A 14,157-nucleotide genomic window follows, 5' to 3' on the forward strand; every position below is an offset into this window, starting at 1 on the left:
ATGTAAACCGTATTATCAGTATGTGAAAATATTAGTGCATTTATTAACACGTTCTAAAAAAAAAACGACGAGTTACCAACAAGCAAATACAAAAGCATCAAATTTAAACCCAATTACAATGTACAATTATTCTTACATTTAAGCTCATACTGGGCGAGTTAAATTTAAATCTACGACGCTGAACATGTTAAATACTGAAAATTACACAAGAGTTTCAGCACCGAGGACAGGGACAGAGACTCATTCAGCACTTCAGTACTAAACTCATCACCGTTCAGCTTTAATAATGCAACACATGAAAAAGGGAACCAACTGCTCCTTAACATTTAAAATTAATACAAACTTTTTTTTAAATAAAATGATTGGGTTGGGCTGGGTGATGTCTTAACATCCATTGATTATTATTATTCATAATAATAACAATAATAATAGTAATAATAATAATAATAATAATCAGTATTTTACCAGGAAAGTATTGGTTGAACATATGCTCCCTTTAGATTATACATGTGTGTGTTATGAATATAATAGTGATAAACTTGAAATAGGCTAAATTAACTAACTAAATAAATGAAATAACTAAATGTGCATTAAAATATATAAATAAAAAATACAGTGAAAATGGAGAAATAAAATAAAAATCTAAATAAGAAATAACATTTTATATATATATATATATATATATATATATATATATATATAAAATGTTATTTCTTATTTAGATTTTTATATATATATATATATATATATATATATATATATATATATATATATATATATATAAACACATTATTTGTTTTTTTTGTTTATTATTTAAGTTCCAATCACAGTACGTTGTCTAAAACAACGAGTACGTTGTCTAAAAATCATTTCATTTTAATTCATTTGAAAAAAAGAAAGAAATAATAATAATAATAATAATAAGTTAGATTTATATAGCATACTCAAGAAAGAAAGAAAGAAAGAAAGAAAGAAAGAAAGAAAGAAAGAAAGAAAGAAAGAAAGAAAGAAAGAAAGAAAGAAAGAAAGAAAGAAAAAAAAAAAGGGAAATATAATCGAAAACGGGATTCCCTATTTAATAAATCGTATTCTAAAAACACGGTTTAGGTTATTTTTGGAAAACATAAAACGCATTGTGGTGTTAACATGTAAATACAGCACATAAAACATGAGAAAATATGACAAAAACACGTGTACAGAGGCCTTTATGTGCTTGTTTTGATGCTTTTCAGGCCCGCTGGTTGAATCACGCTGCATTTACAGCGAAATTTTCCCTGATTTAATAATATTGTGTTTAATATAAAAGCGCGGTACAATAACAAACCTGTACACACCAGTTACTGTGGGTTTAAACGTCTATATGTCGGGAAAGTGACGGCAACAAAATACATGGCATGTACTAGCTGGTTCTGTGTGCCACCCCTGCCGTGTGTTTAATGTGGTACATCCCGTACTGTAAATCATAAGCATGAAGCCGCGGAGGAGTCCATTATGAGAGGACTGTATGCATGTGATGTGATGTGATGTGATGTGATGTAATGTGGTGTTTCTTTGTTGAGTTGTTTAATAAAAAATGAAGAAGAATAAGAGTCTTCATAGTACAACAGAATGCATAAAAGCATGTGTATGTGTATCTTCAGATAGAGTATTATTTCTAAGGTGACCAGAATTAAATGTTTTCTACCCATTCAGTATTAGTAATGCAACGAGATACAGCAAATGAATGAATTAATTGTATTTATTTATTTCTTGATAATATTTAAGGTGTTAAAAAATGTGGTAATATAATCTAAACCATAGTACTGTAGCTATAGGAATATTTAACCCATCGTTGCAGGTGTTGAGTCAACTATAGAGTTATTATTTATTTAATTATTTATTTATGGCATTTTCAGATAGCTGGTTTACTCATAGCTGGTAAAATAATGAACCCAGGAAAATTCTTATCATCCACATAGATTAGCACTGCACAGAATACCCGAAATGTGTTGTAAATAAATATGAATTTAGTTATAACATTTAGTTACTGTTTAGGTGCTACCTGACATTTTTAAATAAAAAAATTATAATTACTATGAGCAGTGCTATAATCAGCTTTGTGGAATAAAACCCAGCATCAGAGGTAGCAGATGTAAAGCCTGCATGGTGTTTTTAGGCAAGGAGAACACACCATACTATACATTAAAATATCACAAGATGTGTTGCCCTTATTTAGACACGTGAATGTTAAGGAAATAACACACTACTGATTTGGAAGTGTATCTATTCTAATATTTTTTATTTACCATTTAAAGTATGATGCATATTTGTAGGCACATTTGTTACTTAAATTTGATTTGCATTTATTAGACTGGCATGGTGTAGTTCGGACTCTTGGAACCAGTGTTAATTTATTCTAATGTGAAAAACTGTGCTTTGTTGAGTGTGTGTGTGTGTGTGTGTGTGTGTGTGTGAGTGTGTGTGTGTGAGAGAGAGAGAGAGAGAGAGAGAGAGAGAGAGAGAGAGAGAGAATGGGGCGGGGACACGGCTGCTGAGGGTTGGTGAGGGTGCACTCGCTCCAGTTACTACATTCAATCACCCGACCCTGAAGCTCTGGATGTGTATCTGTGAATGTGCACTTTTATTTAGCAGCAAACCAACTGTTTGTTTGTTCATTTTTTGTTTGTTTGGTTGCTTGGGTTTTTTTCTTAAAGACGATAATATATGTCTGGCTATATGGATCAGTGGATGTGCGCAAATGGAACTGGCGCAAAACTGCGTAAGTACTGATCAAACCGTTTGTGTTAAGATGCTGAAGTGTGAGTCATTGATGGATAAATTAAATACAAATCATCTGAACCTGCAATTTATCTTATATATAAATGTATAAATTACAGGACAATATACTCAACTTTGTCTTACTGCGTTTGTGGATTCTGCGTTTAAATATTCTGCCGAATTCGTGCCCGACCCGTGTAGTCAGTAGTTAGGTATTATTTTGAAGCATACGGCAGGGTTGTCGCCCTGTTTCCTTTAGCAAGATGACAAACCGACATTTCTTAGTTCTGCCCTCGCCATATGGTACGAGTGGCTTGGTGGTTGTTTGTGTACCTGGCAGGAACCTCGCTGTGCCCACTGCAGCCTTTATGAGTTCCTTATCAGATTCATGACTATACAATATTTACCATTTATTTATATGTAATATTAGGCCTATAGTCTTGTTGGCATATATGGCAAATATTAGCCACGTGTGTGTGTGTGTGTGTGTGTGTGTGTGTGTGTGTGTGTGTGTGTGTGTGTGTGTGTGTGTGTGTGTTATTCAGTGTGTGCCCTGCGTTTTTTATTTTTTAAAACATGTATATTTTTTTCACTTATTATTTGATTTGATTATTTTTAGAGTGATGGGGCATCAGCTTAGCACACCCACTATAGTGAAATTCACTGATGTATTAAAGCTACAAATGATCTGATTTGTTTGTAAATCAGATGTTAACAAATTAGAGATAAAGAGTGTAATAGATGCAGCTTTAGGTTCTAACTTTGCGTTGATTTTGCAAATTTTGCGTTAAAATTTCATGCTCTTGTAACCCTAATCCAAACAAATCTACAGGGTTTATTTTGAAGTGGGATTTTTTTATAGTTAGTGCTACGTTTTATTTTCGTTTTTTACATTTAAGCTTTTTTTTTCTAGGCAACTTACAATTGTGTCCGAATCCAATTTAAGACATTGAAGGTTGAGATCCTTGCTTAAGGGCCCAACGGTTGCAACTTGGTAATGGTGGGACCTTCACTTATAGTTCACTAGTTCAGTAGCTTTACCAGTTTATTCTATTATGGCAACCTGATGTGCCAACTGCACACGAGTTCTGCAACCGTTTTTGTTATACAGGCCTTTGTAGATTATTTCTTTTGTATTTCTATAATAAATTTACCTTATTAATCTGGTGTTTCTAGCAGATACGCACTCGTGTATGTATGTATGTGTGCGTATAGGATTTACTTTATTGTTCTTTACATTTAAAAATATAGATATATTAGGGCAATGTGTGCCTCTGTAGTGTACAAACTTTGCGCCCGCGCGCGCGCGCGTGTGTATGTGTGTCGTTTGGTCATGGGTTGTGTGTGTGTGTGTGTGTGTGTGTGTGTGTGTGTGTGTGTGTGTTTGTGCTCAATTCGTGCCCGAATTTTGTAGTCGGTAGCTACCAAAATTTGAGATAGTTATATATAGTACAAATATAGAGATATACAGTATTTTATCTCACATTATGTATTTTAAAAGTCTGCAAATACACACTACTGTGTTCGCGCCTGTGTTGTGCTTTAAAGTTTCTATTTTACAGCTATTGTACAACATGTATTTTTAGGTCTATATTAAAAAAATTAATAAGAATACTTTAGTGCTTTACCTTTTGCACAATAACCAAACAGTTCCCACGTTAGTTCTTAGTTCTGTTCCCGCGTTAAGGACCGAGTACCCAGAGCAAAGATCATGATGTACCTACTGCAGGCTTAAAAAAAGAGTCTCACAATCGCATCCTGTAAATTATTCTTTTATATAATGTAGGAGAATTTGTATATTTGGCACACATTCATGGACGTATCTATACACACATGGGCGTATCTATGTCTGTATGGATGGATGTGACAAATACATGTTTGCAATACTGATTGACAATAAGACGAATAAGACACAATGCATTGTGTTTATATTTTCCTAATGTATTTGGAGTAAACTTAGATAAAGTGGAACACTTTTACTCTTTACAGTTTCCTATTTAATGGATTTGCTACAATAATATATTTTATTCCTGGGAACATTACGTACCTTTGTAAATTAGTTAAATGTAGTACAACACTTTTTGGCCTTATTTGATAGGATTGACAATAAAATATAGTCTCAGTGATACTTTACATAAATTTTACAGTCTACTGTAAATGTAGTAACTCTACTGAGTTAATGTAGTAATACTGGAATAATTATCTGTAGATGTACATGCTAATGTAAATACAAACACATGTATACAAGCTTATTTATTCATTTATTAGGATTTTAACGTCATGTTTTACACACTTTGATTACATTACAAGATTCATCAGTTCACTAGTTCAATGTCAAACACAGTCATGGACAATTTTGAATCTCCAATTCACCTCACCTGCACGTCTTTAGACTGTGGGAGGAAACCGGAGCTTCCGAAGGAAACCGACAACTCGGGGGAGAACATGCAAACTCCACACAGAAAGGATTTTAGTAAACGAAATCATTGCACCCTAAAACTGTTTGAGTGTGTATGGATGAGTCTTCACACACACTCGCCTGCACCAGCAAGTGCAATGGCACCATGTGACCACGAAGGTGGGCGTCCTGGAGAGCACGGCGGCCCCTTTAAGACGCACGGGTTAGTTTCTCTCTTTGGTTATCTAGCTGTATGAGTTTATGAAATATCATAAAGCTAGAGAACCGAATGTAGCAACTAATTCCACCTACTTCGAGATCCTGGACCAGTGGACCGCCTGGGCGCACAGTATGAGGTTTCAGGGGCGCCGAAAGCCTGCGCGGTTTCCCCATGCCTGATAACGTGCTCGATAGAGAACAGGACGTTCTGCTTTTATGATATGTGTGTGTATTGTTGTTAGTATAGATGTGTTGAACATGCATGGTGTAAGGTCTGTTTAGTAAACGAGGTTGGCACAGGTTTGAGCAGGATGCTTGATTTAAACGCGGGTATGTGTGTGGGTGACTGAGGGTGCATGCTGAATGCATGGAAGATGAGGTGCGTTGGTGCATGGCTGATCATGGTCCTGTACATACAGGTTGGGTTTGATAGATTATGCTTGGTTTTTGTTTAAGAATCGATCTTTTTGTGTGGTGTTGACTCACTTACGTGGTTAGATGGTCGCATGTGCACGGGAGCACCTGATTGGTCCGAGCTTGTCAGTCACGTGGGGTTTGGAGAGCAGCGCGCAGTGTTGATATGAAGGACGAGTCGAAGCTGACAGGGAACAAAATTAGGCAAATTTACAGTTTAGTGCTGAAAGAACAGCGACCCAGAGCACAGAGTATTAAAACCCTACTGAACCCTCAGTGTGTGGTACAGTGACGCAGCTGGAAGAGTGGGTGCCGCAAGGCACCATGGATCCTGGAGACTTGGATTAGGATCTAATACACACACCTTAAAATTATGTACTTAATTATTTACTTAGTTAAGGTATTGGACTAGTAGTCAAAAGGTTGCTGGTTCAAGCCCCACCACTGCGAGGTTGCCACTGTTGGGCCCCTGAGCAAGGCCTCAAATCGCGTTCAGTCATAATTGTGAGTCACTTTGGATAAAAGTATCTGTTAAATGCTGAAAATTACTTAGAGAAAGATTTATCATAAGCACATACAATTGTGTAAGCAGTAGAGAGTTAAGGGCCCTGCTTAACGCTTCACAGAATCAGCATTTGTACAACCTTTCAAGCATGTCAACTTCTGCATCATAATATACTCATTTATAACATTTAGTAATTCTAGACATGGACATGGCTTATCTCTGAGTGCAAATTTTGACCCAAATCAACCAAAAGCACATGTGTTATCCATCTCTGGTGAATTAAAGAAGCTACACAGTAAGCTTCTGATAAAGCTGTGAGATTTGTTGGGCTTGTATTAAGTTAGAATTTGACTTCTATGCAGCCTTATTATGAAACCAAATTTATACTAAACTTATTTGTTATATATACTGTATATGACTTATGATAATGATCGTAGCTGTGATTCTCTTAGCTTTAAAACATTGACATGTAATGATTAGTTTTAATAATATAAATGATATATTTATTTGCATTATACATATTTTTTTTTATAAATCAGTAATACCTTAATCTGTCTCTGAGAAGCAGAGGAAACGTTTTAATATATAAGAAATGTTATACTAAAAACAGAAAAACCAAAATATCCAAAATATGTTGAAAGGACTTATTGCTGTTCTTATGTCATCAATAATAATGTTTTGTTTTTTTTTGTATCTTTGACTTTAGTTTTACTGGCAAGTGGAGTATGATCTTCCATCACCAGGCCCCTTGTTTGTTCATTTCTCAGCAGTAAGAACAGCCTATACAAGGTAAACATTACATCACATCCACAGATTTATATGTACAAGATGAGGTCTGTGGATAGCCTGCTGCTATGATAAACAGCAACATCAGTACACAATAACACAATATATTTTCAGTATTAAGCACATTGAGAATAAATACTGCAAAACCTAAGTTCATTACAAATAAGAAAAGAATTTAAACATGCAATAGCAATGTAGTTAGCCTGTGCTAGAGGGTGGAGAACCAAATATTCAATCAGTATTGTTTTTGTAATTCAATACACATTAAGTTCATAAATCTATTAGACATACTCAGACATTATTGCACCAAACCTGATGTATTAGAAAGCACGAATGAAAACATGTTCAAAAAACTAAACAGATTGCAATACTTTTAAAATGTTCTTTGGACAGACAAAACAAAAACAGAATCATATTTTGCAGACTAAAAGGTGCATAAATGATCCAGAAACATAATGAATACAGTGAAGTATGGAGGTGGAAGAATCATGATATAAATATGAATATGGCTATACTGGAATGAATTAAACCTTTGTAATAAATTAAAAAGTCAAATTTCAGACTTGAACTTGGAGTATTTAAGAACATGAAGATTTTTTGTAAATGAATAAAACTAAACCAAGTGGTTTGAAAAATGACAGGTACAGTTCACCATATGGGATTATACCATGACAATCATAACGGCCTTACCTATGTCCTTTTTCATATGAATAAAAAATGAGCTTATTAATTTTTATATTTATTTATTAACAAGACAATGTTATCCAACACCCATACTGCCCAGTATAAAATAGTGACAGCTTGAATGGGTTGCACCACTTTCAGCAGCAGTAACTGATACTACACGCTTTCTACTATTTTTATCAGATGCATGTACAAAACTAACTCAGACACACGGTTAGATTATCGGGCACAAACTGCTGCTCAGGTCTCATCACAACCTCCATCTACCTCCATCTCTTTTGGGTGCAAGTCAAGACTTTGACTAGGACCAGTTTAAACTTCAGTGTTTTTTCTTTATTAACCTTTCAAATGTGTAGTTGTTTAGTCCTGCTGCATGAACACAGTTATGCTTTATGGACAGATGACTGTAGATTTTAATAATGTGTATCACTTAATGAAGCAAAGCACCCCCACACAACGATCACCACATTTAACTGCTGCTATATAATAATGAAATCCTACTTTAACAGATGGTTCAGATTTAACTGACCTGTTCATACAGACTAATGACTTTCTTTTTGTGTTTAATTGGTTGTTATCTCTTGTGTGGAAACAATGTGTAAAGTTCCTCCAGTGCACATAATGACAAACAGATGACAGCAGTTATTACTGTGAGCTGAATCAGAACAGAACGAACATTTTCTCTTTCTAGCAAAACATGTTTATGAGCAAAGTGCAAAGCTTATAAGTACACACATCATTAAATCACCATGATCAGCTGTTGTACCCCAGTTTAAGTTTAGCTTGATATTATGCAATAAAGCTGTGATTTAACAAGACTGAAGGCAGTATATGTTTATATGTTTGTAGGCTTGTGATTTACAAACGGGATAAACAATACTCATAAATCTTTATTGGTTTTGAATGAATAGCTTTTAAATTGTTGTGTGTTGTGAATATTCAGAATATAAACCAATGTCCCCTTGTTGTGGTTTTATATGAGGTGTAAATATACATGTAAACCTTCATGCTTTAAGTTTAAACAGGCATTTAAATTATTCGAGTGGGTGGGACTCAGTGAGCTCAGTGACAAGCTGATTTACATTATGGTCTCAGCATTGTCTTGTACTAGGAAACAAAACTGAACTTGGTTTGAACTTGGTCTGGACACACATTACAAGATCCTACAATTCCCACAATTCATTCTGTTTATTTTTATTTCAGTGTGTGAAAAACTATCAAAGTAAAATAGGCTTCCAGAAGTCAGGTTTCAGACTTTACGAATAGTAAATGGAGCTAAATTAAAACCACAATAAAACATGGGTGTCGTGTAGAGGAAAAATAGAGGATTTGAGGTGTGGAGTTGTTTCAGGCCTAGCCGGAGAATGCTCGCCTCTTTAACATTTTTATGTAAACTAGAGCTTGAATAATGAGACGTATTTATGAAGGCTGATGAGCGAGTGAGGGGGGGCTTTTTTGAAAGGGAGCAGACTGGAGGCTGAATGAAAAGAGGGGGTGAAGGACAGGGGGGAAAGCCGGGAGATGGGGGGCCAGGGTGCATTTGGGCCTCTGCTGGTGGGGTGCAGCAAGGGAGGCAGCTGTGAAAAGAGTAGAGCCCTTTTTCCCACGCCCAGTGAGACGCGAAACAGTCGCACAGCCTGTAAGGGTCACATCACAATTCTAATATATACAGTGTATCACAAAAGTGAGTACACCCCTCACATTTCTGCAAATATTTCATTATATCTTTTCATGGGACAACACTATAGACATGAAACTTGGATATAACTTAGAGTAGTCAGTGTACAGCTTGTATAGCAGTGTAGATTTACTGTCTTCTGAAAATAACTCAACACACAGCCATTAATGTCTAAATGGCTGGCAACATAAGTGAGTACACCCCACAGTGAACATGTCCAAATTGTGCCCAAAGTGTCAATATTTTGTGTGACCACCATTATTATCACTGCCTTAACCCTCCTGGGCATGGAATTCACCAGAGCTGCACAGGTTGCTACTGGAATCCTCTTCCACTCCTCCATGATGACATCACAGAGCTGGTGGATGTTAGACACCTTGAACTCCTCCACCTTCCACTTGAGGATGCGCCACAGGTGCTCAATTGGGTTTAGTCCATCACCTTTACCTTCAGCTTCCTCAGCAAGGCAGTTGTCATCTTGGAGGTTGTGTTTGGGGTCGTTATCCTGTTGGAAAACTGCCATGAGGCCCAGTTTTCGAAGGGAGGGGATCATGCTCTGTTTCAGAATGTCACAGTTTATGTTGGAATTCATGTTTCCCTCAATGAACTGCAGCTCCCCAGTGCCAGCAACACTCATGCAGCCCAAGACCATGATGCTACCACCACCATGCTTGACTGTAGGCAAGATACAGTTGTCTTGGTACTTCTCACCAGGGCGCCGCCACACATGCTGGACACCATCTGAGCCAAACAAGTTTATCTTGGTCTCGTCAGACCACAGGACATTCCAGTAATCCATGTTCTTGGACTGCTTGTCCTCAGCAAACTGTTTGCGGGCTTTCTTGTGCGTCAGCTTCCTTCTGGGATGACGACCATGCAGACCGAGTTGATGCAGTGTGCGGCGTATGGTCTGAGCACTGACAGGCTGACCTCCCACGTCTTCAACCTCTGCAGCAATGCTGGCAGCACTCATGTGTCTATTTTTTAAAGCCAATCTCTGGATATGACGCCGAACACGTGGACTCAACTTCTTTGGTCGACCCTGGCGAAGCCTGTTCCGAGTGGAACCTGTCCTGGAAAACCGCAGTATGACCTTGGCCACCATGCTGTAGCTCAGTTTCAGGGTGTTAGCAATCTTCTTATAGCCCAGGCCATCTTTGTGGGGAGCAACAATTCTATTTCTCACATCCTCAGAGAGTTCTTTGCCAAGAGGTGCCATGTTGAATATCCAGTATCCAGTATGAGAGAATTGTACCCAAAACACCAAATTTAACAGCCCTGCTCCCCATTTACACCTGGGACCTTGACACATGACACCAGGGAGGGACAACGACACATTTGGGCACAATTTGGACATGTTCACTGTGGGGTGTACTCACTTATGTTGCCAGCTATTTAGACATTAATGGCTGTGTGTTGAGTTATTTTCAGAAGACAGTAAATCTACACTGCTATACAAGCTGTACACTGACTACTCTAAGTTATATCCAAGTTTCATGTCTATAGTGTTGTCCCATGAAAAGATATAATGAAATATTTGCAGAAATGTGAGGGGTGTACTCACTTTTGTGATACACTGTACATGGAGCCAGAAAGAATATGGAAGCAAATTAACAAGCTGTCTGAGAGTGAGACGTTCACTGACTGACACCTGCATCTCTACACCTAACATTAAGATTTTATGTGCTGCTTCCCCAGGTGTGTGTAAGTAAGTTAATATGTTTGTGTGTTGTTACCTGAAAATAATTGGGTTGTTTGTGGGTAAGGACAGGCCCATTGCAGCCCCAGTACACATTTAATCCCAAGTAAATTTCAATGTTTTAATAAATCAACATTTATAGCAGAATCACATTTACAAACATTTTGTATTATTGCAATTCCACATCTGACACTAAATCTAGTTGTTTTTGTGCCTGCAGTGCCCCTTAAACCTTTGTAAGTATATAACCCACTGCATGATTAAGACAAAGACAAGAAAGATTACCGAGACTGTTTCCTTAAAATACTTGGGGTTAGCAAGCTGGATCCATGGTGCAGTTTTATATATGTTTATTATACAACAATCACCAGAAATTTACATTTTTAGCATTTAGCAGATGCTTTTATCCTAAGCGAATTACAGTACTGTGACAGTATATTGTCTAAACAATTAAGGAGCCAACAGTGGCAACCTGGCGGTGGTGGGGCTTGAACCAGCAACCTTTTGGTTACTAGTCCAGTACCTTAACCACTAGGCTACAACTGCCCTGTGACTTGTTTAGAGTTAGGGACATGGATCCTGAGGACCTGGGTGTGATCCTTGTTTCTGGTCACTGAGATTATTCACATGTTTTCTCCATGTCCTACCAAAACATGCAGTGGCTTGACTTGATACTCAAAGGTGATTCTTGATGTGTGAGCAATTGTATGAGTGTGTGGTGCTCTGGTAGATTGGTGCCCTGTCCCGGACCTTGTGCTCAGTATTTTAGGTGGTACCTGACTCATTGTGAGTCTGACCAGGATGATTATTGTTTTAAATGTATTTTAAAATTCTACACAGTCCTTTATATTCTACATCCTAGAGTAAAAGTGATCATATGTGATGGTAATTACTTTATTTCTTCAGATCTTCAGAACTTATTGATCAAAATCACACATTGTAATTTACTTACTTTAATGATCATTTGCTAAAACTTAAGCAACAATCTTGTGTGTAAGAATGTTTTCAATCAGGCTGAACTATAGCTACACTTGGCCTTGTACATGGTCTGTGTCTCAGTCAGTCCATGTCCATCTCAATGAGTAAAAAGGGCAAAGGGCGACCTGAAAGGGGGGGGGGGGGGGGCAGTCTAAAGAACAGTTCAACTCAGTCTGACATAAAGGAGGGGGGGTCTGTTAGTAAAACACATAGCAACTTAGCTGGAATGCTTTTCTGCGGAGCAACATTCAATACGATCTGTGATCTATGTCCATCATGTGTTCCCAATAGAGGGTGTGTGAATGCTGAGGAGAGATGGGGGTTGGTTATAAGGGCTGTATTCTTAGATCTTTAAAAGTGAAAGAGATAAAGGAATATCATTAGCAAGTTAGCAGTGGGGTTAGCTTCAGACTAACAGGAATAATGAGTCCATTCAATTCTACACCAGATTCCTGCAAGTTAAAAGTGAAATATTTAGGGGCTGTATTTGTATTTTAAATATATTTAATATCTCTCTGTATTAACACACTTAACAACACTAGTTCTATTTTTTTCTTAAACTATTTTTTCCTACTACTATGTCTACTAAATTATTAGCATTATTATTACATCAGTGATGATCAGTACCAGATTATTATCTGTCTAAAGTCTTTTTGCATTAGGGATATACTGTACTGTATCCGCAGCTGTAGAAAACATCTGTAAGTTCCTCTCAGTCTTTATTTGTCACTTTTTTGCTTTGTTCTGCTGTGCTGCTGAATTACAAGTACAAACCCCAATGCTTTCTGTCATAGGTGTGTTATAAATGTGCTGGTGAAAGCGTAAAAAGCATCTCTATTCTCCCTGATTCACAACGCTTGCGTATTAGCATAATGCAGTCGTCAATAGCACTAAAGCAAGACCTGGGCCAGCACCAGCACTCTGAGCTTTTCACCATGTTTCCCCCTCTAAAACTCGCCCGCAGCCGTGTCACGCTCAATTAGCTCCCCCATGCCTTGTTTACCCTTCTTCATGTTCCTGAAAAACTCAAAGACACAAGCTTGTCCTTTGAGTTAATTCGAGCCAGCGTGGTGCGTCTGCTTCATTCTACCTCCTCTCTGCTTTTCTTACTTTTCCCATGAATTGGAATGGAAATAAAGAAATAAAGAACTGCTTCTAATTAGTTCACTGTGAGAATGTGTATTAAGAATCAGTGCGAGCTTTGTGCGAGGATGTATAGAAAGGTAGCAGCAGCGAGCGGATCGAGCGAACAGCTTCTCGTGTGAATGGCTCTTCTCTTTAGGCTTTAGAAAGAAAATGAGGTGGAGAGGGGATACTCGTAACCATTTCACAAGAGCAGGTGATTCTCGTGCTTCGGAAGCTTTTGTCTGCACGACGCTAGACAAACAACGCCGGTGGAAATAGATTTGTTTCTTTTTAAGGATTGTTCTGATACATTAGCTAAAAAAACCTGCAGTGCTATATTGAGGAGGTTTCTTTGGCTTGCTGTCTCTTAACTAACTGAATGTTTTACATAAAACATCTAAATGGACAGATTTATTTATTTAGATGTATTAGCTTTTAAAAGAGCCCTCTGAGATTAGTAGGGTTTCTGTGGATTTTATAATGTTTTTTTTGTTCAGGTGGGCCATGCTTTACTGTTAATATCAGTCAACACAAACGTGTTTCAAATACCAATACCAGATTACTTCATAATAAGTAATACATTGTGCAACCTTCACAAATGCAGAAAATGTGCTTACTCATAAAAATTAAGATGCAATAAAATAAATGCTTACAGTATGTGGATCTTTAATTGCATTAACACATGGCATGATCATAATAATAGCTACATATTAAGATTAATCATAAAGAAAAGTAGCCTAGAGCAGTGTGTACATTGCAATTTTTATTCCTATAGTGAATAGTGCAGAATAAAGCATTTTACTGTTTGTCAGAAAAAGGTCTGTATTTAAAAAGAGCCTAACAGTCAATAAATAATTCACTCAACATAGTCTAAAATGGTTTTGAATTATTGTTAATACTGTGAGACATTAACA

At 37.1% G+C, this 14,157-nt stretch overlaps 1 long non-coding RNA gene across 1 annotated transcript in view; it reads left to right on the forward strand.

The window, feature by feature from the left end:
* Positions 1-2,700: 2,700 nt before the first annotated feature.
* Positions 2,701-14,157, forward strand: part of LOC134302705 (uncharacterized) — a 30,092-nt gene continuing 18,635 nt past the window's right edge. Inside the window, exons 1-2 of the long non-coding RNA XR_010007568.1 lie at positions 2,701-2,758; positions 7,000-7,082. This is a non-coding gene — a long non-coding RNA (uncharacterized LOC134302705). The remainder of the gene's footprint in view (positions 2,759-6,999; positions 7,083-14,157) is intronic.

This window comes from Trichomycterus rosablanca, chromosome 25 (genome assembly GCF_030014385.1).
Source record: "Trichomycterus rosablanca isolate fTriRos1 chromosome 25, fTriRos1.hap1, whole genome shotgun sequence".
Classification (NCBI taxonomy): domain Eukaryota; kingdom Metazoa; phylum Chordata; class Actinopteri; order Siluriformes; family Trichomycteridae; genus Trichomycterus; species Trichomycterus rosablanca.